The sequence below is a fragment of the Macaca mulatta genome, chromosome 12 (assembly GCF_049350105.2).
Source record: "Macaca mulatta isolate MMU2019108-1 chromosome 12, T2T-MMU8v2.0, whole genome shotgun sequence".
In the NCBI taxonomy this organism is placed as follows: Eukaryota; Metazoa; Chordata; class Mammalia; order Primates; family Cercopithecidae; genus Macaca; species Macaca mulatta.
The window spans coordinates 53,280,539-53,292,954 of NC_133417.1; the positions used below are offsets into that span (position 1 = coordinate 53,280,539).

General features: G+C 37.6%; 1 protein-coding gene and 1 pseudogene across 15 annotated transcripts in view; one reads left to right on the plus strand and one right to left on the minus strand.

Moving 5' to 3' along the window:
* The window catches only part of MBD5 (methyl-CpG binding domain protein 5), a 509,020-nt gene that overhangs the window by 283,219 nt on the left and 213,385 nt on the right, over positions 1-12,416 (plus strand).
* LOC100427661 (ubiquitin carboxyl-terminal hydrolase 12 pseudogene) lies at positions 8,493-9,451 on the minus strand (annotated as a pseudogene).

Below are 12,416 nucleotides of genomic sequence, written 5' to 3' on the forward strand. Positions count from 1 at the left end.
AAGCTATGCAAAGTCTTTATAGCAAATATTAACAATTTCTGCTTTTATGAAACTTATAATTTCTTCTTTCAATATAGGTTATGAGTGGAATTTCAGATTCATGTTCTAGAGATTTGCTAAGACAATAGTGCTCGTGAGGGTAACATGACATGTTTGTGAAAATGTCCAGAAACAGGTATTTTCTTACACTGTGGGTAGGTATAAATTAGTACAACTCTTGGTAAACAACTGATCTATGTATGTATACCATACCTAAAGATGTTGTTATCCTTTCACCCAGTGTCTAAAAATCTGTTTTAAGGAAGCATAGAAAAAGCATTATCCACAGGAAACTTTACAACAGTATTTTTAACTAAATTTGGAAACAACCTAAATGATAAATAATAGTGAATGGTAATGAAAAAATTACGATGCAATAATGTCTTGTTATTTTACATAATTTTTTCAAATAATTTGCTTAAATGTGGACTTTCTTTTTAAAAATGTACGAAATTTAGTATTATCACTACTTTGCAAAAAATGAAAGCAGAAAAAAAGTCTGAGAAAGATATGCAAAATATCAACAGTTTAATAGTTATTTGGTTTTAAATAATAGGTCTGTTTTCATTCTTACACTTATTTGTATTCTTTAATAATCCTATAAAAATCGTGTATTACCTTTTTTTTTTTTTTTTTTTTTTTTTTTTGAGATAGAGTCTCACTGTGTCATCCAGGCTGGAGTGCAGTAGCACAATCTCAGCTCACTGCAACCTGTACCTCCTGAGCTCAAGCAATTATCCTGCCTCAGCTTCCCAAGTAGCTGGGATTACAGGTGCCCACCACCACATCCAGCTAATTTTTTTGTATTTTTAGTAGAGACGGTGTTTTGCCATGTTGGCCAGGCTGATCTTGAACACCTGACCTCAGGTGACACACCTGCCTCAGCCTGCCAAAGTCCTGGGATTATAGGCATGAGTCACTGCACCCAGCCAAAAATCACGTATTACTTTTTAAATGAATGGAAAACTTAGCTGCTTTTTTTAAATCTAAGAAACAATAATCATTAAATCAAACTTAAATCATTCTCTTGGGAAAGATATATTTCTTTTTTTTAGTTTTTTAGTTTTATGTGTATATATACACACACTCACACACACACACAAACACACACATTTAAGTCCTAGGGTACATATGCACAATGTGCGGGTTTGTTACATATATACACATGTGCCATGTTGGTGTGCTGCACCCATTAACTCATCATTTACATTAGGTATATCTCCTAATGCTATCACTCCCCACTCTGCTCACCCCACGACAGGCCCCGGTGTGTGATGTTCCCCTTGCTGTGTCCAAGTGTTCTCATTGTTCAATTCCCATCGATGAGTGAGAACATGCGGTGTTCGGTTTTTTGTCCTTGCGATAATTTGCTGAGAATGATGGTTTCCAGCTTCATCCATGTCCCTACAAAGGACATGAACTCATCCTTTTTTATGACTGCATAGTATTCCATGATGTATATGTGTTGCATTTTCGTAATCCAGTCTATCATTGATAGACATTTGGGTTGGTCCCAAGTCTTTGCTATTGTGAATAGTGCCACAATAAACATACCTATGCATGTGTCTTTATAGCAGCATGATTTAGAATCCTTTGGGTATATACCCAGTAATGGGATCACTGGGTCAAATGGCATTTTTAGTTCCAGATCCTTGAGGAATCACCACACTGTCTTCCACAATGGTTGAACTAGTTTACAGTCCCACCAACAGTGTAAAAGTGTTCCTATTTCTCCACATCCTCTCCAGCACCTATTGTTTGCTGACTTTTTAATGATCGCCATTCTAACTGTGTGAGGTGGTATCTCATTGTGGTTTTGATTTGCATTTCTCTGATGGCCAGAGATGATGAGCATTTTTTCATGTGTCTGTTGGCTGCATAAATGTCTTCTTTCGAGAAGTGTCTGTTCATATACTTTGCCCACTTTTTGATGGGGTTGTTTGCTTTTTTCTTGTAAATTTGTCTGAGTTCTTTGTAGATTCTGGATATTAGCCCTTTGTCAGATGAGTAGATTGCAAAAATTTTCTCCCATTCTGTAGGTTGCCTGTCCATTCTGATGGTAGTTTCTTTTGCTGTGCAGAAACTCTTTAGTTTAATTAGATCCCATTTGTCAATTTTGTCTTTTGTTGCCATTGCTTTTCGTGTTTTAGACATGAGTCCTTGCCCATGCCTATGTCCTGAATGGTATTGCCTAGGTTTTCTTCTAGGGTGTTTATGGTTTTAGGTCTAACATTTAAGTCTTTAATCCATCTTGAATTACTTTTTGTATAAGGCGTAAGGAAGGGATCCAGTTTCAGCTTTCTACATATGGCTAGCCAGTTTTCCCAGCACCATTTATTAAATAGGGAATCCTTTCCCCATTTCTTGTTTTTGTCAGGTTTGTCAAAGATCAGATGGTTGTAGATGTGTGGTATTATTTCTGAGGGCTCTGTTCTGTTCCATTGGTCTATATCTGTTTTGGTACCAGTACCATGCTATTTTGGTTACTATAACCTTGTAGTATAGTTTGAAGTCAGGTAGCATGATGCCTCCAGCTTTGTTCTTTTGGCTTAGGATTGTCATGGCAATGCGGGCTCTTTTTTGGTTCCATATGAACTTTAAAGTAGTTTTTTCCAATTCGGTGAAGAAAGTCATTGGTAGCTTGATGGGGATGTCATTGAATCTGTAAATTACCTTGGGCAGTATGGCCATTTTCATGATATTGATTCTTCTTATCCATGAGCATGGAATGTTCTTCCATTTGTTTGTGTCCTCTTTTACTTCATTGAGCAGTGGTTTGTAGTTCTCCTTGAAGAGGTCCTTCACATCCCTTATAAGTTGGAGTCCTAGGTATGTTATTCTCTTTGAAGCAATGGTGAATGGGAGTTCACTCATGATTTGACTCTCTGTTTGTTATTGGTGTATAAGAATGCTAGTGACTTTTGCACATTGATTTTGTATCCTGAGACTTTGCTGAAGTTGCTTGTCAGCTTAAGGAGATTTTGGGCTGAGACGATGGGGTTTTCTAAATATACAATCATGTCATCTGCAAACAGGGACAATTTAACTTCCTCTTTTCCTAATTGAATACCCTTTATTTCTTTTTCTTGCCTGATTGCCCTAGCCAGAACTTCCAACATATGTTGAATAGGAGTGGTGAGAGAGGGCATCCCTGTCTTGTGCCAATTTTGAAGGGGAATGCTTCCAGTTTTTGCCCATTCAGTATGATATTCGCTGTGGGTTTCTCATAAATAGCTCTTATTATTTTAAGATACGTTCCATCAATACCGAAGTTATTGAGAGTTTTTAGCATGAAGGGCTGTTGAATTTTGTCAAAGGCCTTTTCTGCATCTATTGAGATAATCATGTGGTTTTTGTCTTTGGTTCTGTTTATATGCTGGATTACGTTGATTGATTTGCATATGTTGAACTAGCCTTGCATCCCAGGAATGAAGTCCACTTGATCATGGTGGATAAACTTTTTGATGTGCTGCTGGATTCAGTTTCCCAGTATTTTATTGAGGATTTTTGCATCGATGTTCTTCAGGTATATTGGTCTAAAATTCTCTCTTTTTCTTGTGTCTCTGCCAGGCTTTGGTATCAGGATGATGTTGGCCTCATAATATGACTTAGGGAGGATTCCCTCTTTTTCTATTGATTGGAATAATTTCAGAAGGAATGGTACCAGCTCCTCCTTGTACCTCTGGTAGAATTTGGCTGTGAATCTCTCTGGTCCTGGACTTTTTTTTGGTTGGTAGGCTATTAATTATTGCCTCAATTTCAGACGCTGTTATTGGTCTATTCAGGGATTCAACTTCTTCCTGATTCTTAATAATGAGATTCCTGGCTTTTAACAGGTTTTAGGAACTTCAGAATAAAAAAGGGGAACTAGAGCAGTTTAAAGTACTGGGCATCTGATCGAATTCACCGTTACACTGCCATGACTCTTTATCCTTCTAGATGAAACAGGCCTCAATACAAATGATCAATCTCCTCATACCTTTACTGACCTTCTCTTGGCTTATCAATACTAAGCCTAATGACTGTATGTTTTCAGTGTGACCACGCCAGGCTCTTCCCTGCTCATTATTTTCTCATTTCCTTCTTTTACTTAGTACAGTATTTTTAATGTTCATCAGTATTGTAGCATGTATCAGTAATTTTTTCTTTTCTATTACCAAATAATATTTCAGTTATGAATATACCACCTTTTATTTTATTCATCTATTGATGAATATTTGAGTTGTTTCTACTTTTTAGCTATTGTGAATAATAATACTATAAATATTTGTGTACAAGTTTTTATGTAAATATATATTTTCATTGCTCTTTGTTATATATCTAGGCATAGAATTACTGACTCATATGTTAACTTTATGTTTAACATTTGAGAGACTGTTAGGCTGTTTTCCAAAACAGCTGCACCATTTACAGTCCTACCAAGAGTGTATGAGGGTTTCAGTTTCTCCACATCTTTGTCAATACATGCTGTTATTTATCTGTCATGTCTATTTCCTTGATCTGTACGTATCTATCTTTTTGTAGGTACCACACTATCTTAATCACTGTAGCTTTGATATGTTTGAAATAAGGAAGTAAGAGTCCTCCAATTCTGTTCCTGTTTTTTATAATGGTGTGTTTGGGCTATTCTACGTTCCATCAATTTCCATGTGAATTTTAAGATCAACTTACCAATTTTAGCAATGAAGTCAGCTGGGATTTTGATAGAGATTACATTGAATCAGTACATCAATTTGGAGAATTTTATCATCTTAACAACAGTAGAGCTGAGATCCATGAACGTGAGATGTCTTTGTATTCACTTAAGTCTTTAATTTCTTTCACTGATATTTTGTAGTTTTTAAAATGTAATTTTACTCTTCCTTTGTTAAATTTATTCACAAATATTTTAATTTTTAATACAATTTTAGATGGAATTGTTTTATTATTTCATTTCAGATTATTCATTGCCAGTTTAGAGAAAATAACCAATTTTTTTAACACTGAGTCAATGCCAAAAGAAAATGATTGATTTTTGTATATTGATCTTGTATCCTGCAATCTTGCTGAACTTGTTAATTTTTGTAGATTTTTAGAACATTCCTTTGGCTTTCTTATGTATAAAATCAGTGTAATGCCTATCAAAATACCAGTGACATCCTTCACAGAAATAGAAAAAACAATCCTAAAATTTATATGGAATCACAAAAAATCCAAAATAACCAAAGCTGTTCTAAGCAAAAGAACAAAACTGGAGAAATCACATTACCTGACTTCAAATATACTACAGATTTATATATGTAAACACCAAAACAGCATGGTATTGGCATAAAAACAGACACACAGACCAATGGAACAGAATTGAAAAACCTAGAAACAAATCCATACACATACAGTGAACTCATTTTTGACAAAAGTACCAGAAGCATACGCTGGGGGAAGAGATAGTCTTTTCAATAATTGGTGCTGGGAAAACTCAATATTCATATGCAAAGAATGAAACTAGACCCCCATCTCTCACCATAAACAAAAACCGAATCAAAATACATTAAAGACTTACACCTAAGACCTCAAACTATGAAATTACTACAAGAAAACATTGGAGCAGCTCTCTAAGACATTGATCTGGGCAACTATTTCTTGAGCAACATTCCATGAGCACAGGCAGCCATAGCAAAAATGGACAAATGGGATCACATTAAGTTAAAAAGCTTCTGCACAGCAAAGGAAACAGTCAAGAAAGTGAAGAGACAACAAACAGAATGGGAGAAAATATTTGCAAACTACCTATCTGACAAGGGATCAATAACCAGAATATGTAAGGAGCTCAGAAACTTTACAGGACAAAAATCTAACAATCCAATTTAAAAATGGGCAAAAGATTTGATTGAATAGACATTTCTCAAAAGAAGACATACAAATAGCAAACAGGTATATGAAAGCGTGCTCTATCAATCATCAGAAATGCAAATCAAGACTACAATGAGATATCCTCTCACCCCAATTAAAATGGCTTATATCCAAAGATAGGCAATAACAAATGCTAGTTAGGATGTGGAAAAAAGGGAACCCTCCTACAATGTTGGTGGGAGTGCAAGTTATTACAGCCACTATGTACAACAGTCTAGAGGTTCCTTTAAAAACTAAAAATAGAGCTACCATTATGCTAAGTGAAATAAGCCAGGCGCAGAGAGACAAACAATGCATGCTCTCACTCATTTGCGGAATCAAACAAAACAATTGGCCGGGTACAGTGTGGCTCATGACTCTAATCCCAACACTTTGAGAAGCTGAGGTCAGGCAGATCACTTGAGCCCAGGAGTTCGAGACCAGCCTGGGCAACATAGTGAAACTTTGCCTCACAAAACAAAAACAAACAAACAAAAAAAAAAGCCAGGCATAGTGGCACATGTCTGTAGTCCCAACTACCTGGGAGGCTATGGTTGTCAGAGGCTGGGAAGGGTAGTAGGGGGATTGGGGGAGAGGTGGGGATGGCTAATGGGTACAAAAACTATAAAGAATGAATAAAATCTATAGTCACAATAGAGTGACTATAGTTAATAATAATTGTATATTTTAAACTTAAAGAATGTAATGGTTTATATCTCAAAGGATAAATGCCTGAGGGGATGGATACCCCAGTCTCCATGATGGGCTTATTTCACATTGCATGTCTGTATCAAAACATCTCATGTACCCCGTAAATACATACACCTACTATGTACCTACAAAAATTCTTTTAAAAAAGATCATATCATCTTAAATAGAGGTAGTCTTACCTCTATCTTACTCTTTCCCAATCTGTGTGCCTTTTATTTCATTTTCTTGTCTAGTTTCTTTGGCTAGAACTTCCAGCATAATGTTGAATAGAAGTGGCAAGACTAGATATTTTTTGTTCCTGATCTGGGGGGGAAACATGCATTCATTCACCATTATATGATATGAACTGTGGATTTTCCATAACTGCCCTTTAATGGGTGAGAAAGTGCTCTTCTACTTCTTGTTTGTTGAATATTTTTAACATGAAGAGGTGTTATATTTTGTCACATGCTTATTCTGTGCTCCTTTATGTTATTCTTGTCAAATATATTTATATATGTGATAGGCCCAACAGTACTTTATCCTACAATATTGTTTTGTACAATTTCTTTTTCAGTCGAGGAAAGAAGGAGACGAAGTATGCATTCGTTGTATCTTTTATAATTACTTTTACTTGTGCTGCCCCTTTTCATTTTCTTGATGTCAAATTATCAACTGGATTCTTGAAGAAGTTTCTTTAGTGTTTCTTATAATGTAGATAGATGTGTTATCAATAAATTTTCTCAGTTTCAGTTTCCTTGGGAACATACTTATTTCACCTTCCTTTTTGAAATAGAGTTTTGCCAGAATGAATTTTTTTTTTTTTTTTTTTTTTTTTTTTTTTTTTTTTTTTTAGATACAGCTGTCTCCATCACCCAGACTGGAGTGCAGCAGTGTGATCTCGGCTCACTGCAACCTCCACCTCCTGGGTTCAAGGGATTCTCGTGCTTCAGCCTCCAAGGTAGCTGATATTACAGCCACATACCACCAGACCCAGATGATTTTTCTGTATTTTTAGTAGAGACAGGGTTTCACTATGTTGCCCAAGCTGGTCTTGAACTCCTGGCCTCCAGTGATCCACACACCTCGGCCTCCCAACGTGTTGGGATTACAGACGTGAGCCACCATGTCCAGCCCAGAATTAAAATTTTTAAGTAACAAGTTTTGGGGTTTTGTTTTCCCATCAGCACTTTGTTTATATCATCCCACTGCCTTCTGGTCTCCATTGTTTCTGATGAGAAGTCAGCCACTGATCTTTTTGAGCTTCCCTTGTATGTGAGGAAGTATTTTTCTCTTACTGCATTCAAAATTTTCTCTCCCTTGAACATTTTCACTTTGATGTGTCTGAGTATGATTTTCTCTGTCCTCATCCTACTAGGAATTTGTTGAGCTTCTTCAATAGGTCAATTAATGAATTTTCATCAAATTTTGGAAGTTTCCAGCCATTCTTTCTTTGAGTATTATTTTGTTTCTTTCTCTCATCTCCTTCTGGTACCCCCTTATGCATATGCTGCTGTGTTTAGTGGTGTCCCATATTTCTCTGAGGCTCTGTTGTTTACTACATTCTTTTTTCTCTGTGTTTTCATTACATAATCTCTATCAATCTATCATCGTGTTCACTGATTCTTTATTCTGCCAACTGAAATCTATGACTGTGCCCCTCTAGTGAATTTCTTACTTAATTATATTATATATTTATTTCCATACAGAATTTCCACCTTTCTCTTTTTTCAAAATCCATATCATCAAAATCCTTTGCTTTATTGTGTGCGAAGAGTATTAGTGGCTTTTGACCTTCCTGCATTTCTATTTTCTTGAAAAATTAGTGATTGATTCTCTCCAAAATAACCAGAGGAGAAATAAGGCAGAAAGTATGTCCTGCTCACGGTCTCCACTCAGTTCTGAGACTAATAGAACAGAATGTAACCAGACTCGGAGTTCTTTGCGATGTCTGGGGTCAATACATAGAATTCTTCAGTAATTTGTACATTCATTTTTTTCTACAGTGTCATCAAAGGACAAGCAGAAATCTTGATTCTTAACTATTACAATATAATGGCCTCACCTGTGGCCACTTCCACAGTGAATCATAATAGCAACAAGGTCATGCATTCTGTCTGGATTGGTTGCATCCTCTGAAGTGTTACACAGACAAAGTTCCAAACGAAAAACTACCTAGTAAGAAAGTTTCGTACATCCGTGAATTTAATCCATATATTTAAATCTTTTCAGATGTAGAGCTATAATCATGGGTGGTTTTTAAACTTTCATTCATGTGCTTCCTGTTTGCTACAACATTCTTCACAGTAATGTTTGTATTCACTTCATAGAGTTTCTGTGTTGCTAAAAACCCTTAAACAGTGAATAACTGATGTATTTTGTTCTACATCACAGGAAGTTCTTTAAAATCTTCATCTTTGCTCCTATAGTTTCACAAGTAATACATCTGGTTTCATTAGTTAATGTTTTCTGAAAAATTTCATGCACTACATTGGGTCTGGTGTGCTGTTGTTATTTTCTGTATCAATATTACCATTTGGTAAGTGACCATTTTGTTTATCCTGCCTTCTCTCTTCTTATAAAATATCAGCAATTGTATTTAGTAGGTAATTTAAGAACCCATGGGCATCTTGTTGCATGCGGAAAAGCTCATTTTCTTTCTGTAATCTTGTTTTGAACTTCTCGGGAGATATTACTTCAACCTTTTCCTTCTGTGTGGCTACACTGTGGAAGAAAGTTGCTGAGCACATTAAAATTTTCCTTCTTCCTAGGTTGTCTTGTATGCTAGAACTTTTTCCTGAAATGGATGACAAAAATAAAGCGCATGAAGTACTGAATTCCCAAAATTGCACATATTCCCCAAATTGACTAACCCAAAAGTGCCCATTGCAGGTATTCCCAAAATTGACTAACCCAAAATAGTGCTCATTGACTGGAAACCGTTCTGGGCCAATCTCTTTCTCTAATGCTGAAGCACTGGCACTCGTGATCCAGATGGAGGCAGGGGAGGAGAGAAGCCAGGCCACCCACTTGCATTGCAAAGCAGAGGCCACAAACCCACGCACCACACCTGGCCAGCCACAATTGCCCGATTTTTTTTTATAATTTCTGTCTCTTTATTAATATTATATATCTGTTAAAATTTTATAATCATACTTTCCTTTTGTTCTTTAAGCATAGTTTGCTTTAGTTCTTCAAATATATCATATTTATAATGACTCCTTTAAAATCTTTGTTTAGTCTGAAATCTGGGTCCTCTCACAGGCAATTTGTGTTCACTATTTTTTTCCTGTGTATGAGCTGAACTTTCTTGTTTCTTTGCATGTCTCTCTCTCTCTCTCTCTTTTTTTTTTTTGGAGATGGAGTCTCGCTCTGTCACCCAGGCTGGACTGGAGTACAGCTGCACAGTCTCGGCTCACTGCAACCTCCACATCCCGGGTTCAAGCAATTCTTGTGCCTCAGCCTCCCAAATAGCTGGGATTACAGGCACCTGCCACCACGCCGGACTAATTATTTTTATTTTTTGTACTTTTAGTAGAAACAGGGTTTCACCATGTTGGCCAGGCTGGTCTGGAACTCCTGACTTCAAGTGATCTGCCCACCTCAGCCTCCCAATGTGCTGGGATTTACAGGCATGAGTTACCGTGTCTGGCCTCTTTGCATATCTTATAATATTTTATTGAAAACTGGACTTTCTAGATAGCATATTGTAGCAATTCTGAATATTAGTCCTCCGTACTCATTGTTGTTGGCCTCTTTATTCATTTAATGACTTTCCTGGACTATTTTAACAAAGTCTATTCACCACCTATGTGAAGCTTCTGATGTTTCTCTTCAGAACACAAGCGTTTCCCATGCATATAGTCCTCCTGGGATGACAGTAGCTATGACAGACTCCCTTTGACTGTCTCTTTCCCTGATCTGTTATGCTGTTTGCTTCTATTGGTATCATACCTACCCGTTAAGCTCTAGTAATTGCTGGGGTAATGCTCTGTTGTTTCCAATAAACCCCAGGGAACAAATTGCTCTACAGTCTGTTCCAATTAAATTCTGTCCCCTATACTGAACTAATTTTGAGGCCACTCTTTGAAGTTTATTCTGAAGCCAGGAGGATTGTTCTTAGCTGTCTCTTTGATTCTCTCTGGCAAATACCTTCATGTTCTTGGGCGTGTTTTTCTGTTTTGTTTAATAACTGATATCCAGTCATTTCCTATTATTCACTGAAATGACCTACTACTTAGCTTATTTCTCTCATGGAGATACTAGCCTCCTCTTGCTTACCATCAAAATCTTCATTGTTCAAGCACTCTTGGGCTTGAACTCTCCCACACTCTATTCTCGATAAAGTCAGTTCTCTTGGGGAGAGCTTTGGAGTTCTCTGTTCTTATGACATTCTCCTCCCCCTGGGCAAAATCTTGGAACTACTAGCGGTTAGGAACAGCAGCCCACTTTTCATGCAGTGGTAAACCTGTTTTATGAGCAGAGCAGTGTGCAGAGGAGTAGCCTCTAATCTCTTGACTTGCTTCTCCCAGCATGGAACCTGTGCCCTAAGGGTGAGCTGGGGCATGGATGCTTTAAGCTCCAGTGTTCTTAGTCTACCTCACCTGGAGTAGAAGAACTTTTGCTCTACAGATAAGGTCTTGGTGCAGAAAGGGAACCCCTGGCCTCTCAACTGTACTTGAGTGGAATTTTACATCTGCAATACATAGCTGGGGTCATGAGAAATGTTGATGGCTTGCCTCTCTGTGGAAGATATCAGAGCCCTTGGCTGGGAGGTGGGGAGAAGGGGAGCCCTGTAATCTTGACCACACCTGCCTGTAGTGGAGCCTCTGTCCTGCTGAGCTGGTGAGTGAGAGTGAGGAAGGGAGTGGGTTGTGACTCAAGTGCCAGTGATTCTCATTGTTCTTCCCAAGAGTTAAGAAATTGTCTTGCATAAATGTTTCCTCATTGGCTGTGTGCCCTTGAGACAATTTTCAGAGATTTTAAATGATTGTATTTTTATAAATATTTTACCAGTTATGGTTGTTTCACTGGGGAGCTCCTCACTCCGCATCCATTCCAGAAGTGAGTCTGGGCTATTATCTTTTGGACATTATCCCATAAACCTCTCTTCTTCTTCTCAGAAGGAACTTTATTACTGTGTCATTTATAATTTTTTAATATATTACTTGTAGCTCTAGAAATCGGCATCATGCCATAAACCACTTTGTACACTGCATGTCAATAAATTACAACATCCTCGTATATCAATATTGTATGTATAGACTTAGTGCCAACATGTATGAATAGGCACAACCTAACATAAGTACACCTGTTTATATACATGGCATTCTGTAGGTCATATACAAGGAAAGAGAATAAGCAATTCTGGGTTACAGCTAATCTCAGTTGTAGTCATGCTACTGCCTCCAAACCCAGTGTGACAAAGCAAGGATGGGGAAACTTTCTCCTTTCCCCATCCTTGATGGTCCCCCAGTTAACAGAGGATATGCCGGGCCACGCCAGGCCCTTTTTCTTCTCTAGCAGTTTCTTCCCAGAACCTCCCGGCAGAAGGTGGGCTTTGTTTTGTCCTCTGTTTAAAGAACTTTTTCTTTTTTTTTTGGAAACAGAGTCTTGCTCTGTCACCCAGGCTGGAGTGCAGTGGCATGATCTGGCTCTCTGCAACCTCTGCCTCCCGGGTTCAAGTGATTCTTCTGCCTCAGGCTCCTGAGTAGCTGGGATTCCAGGCATGCACCACCACACCTGGCTAATTTCTGTATTTTTAGTAGAGACAGGATTTCTCCATGTGGGTCAGAATGGCCTTGAACTCCTGGCCTCAT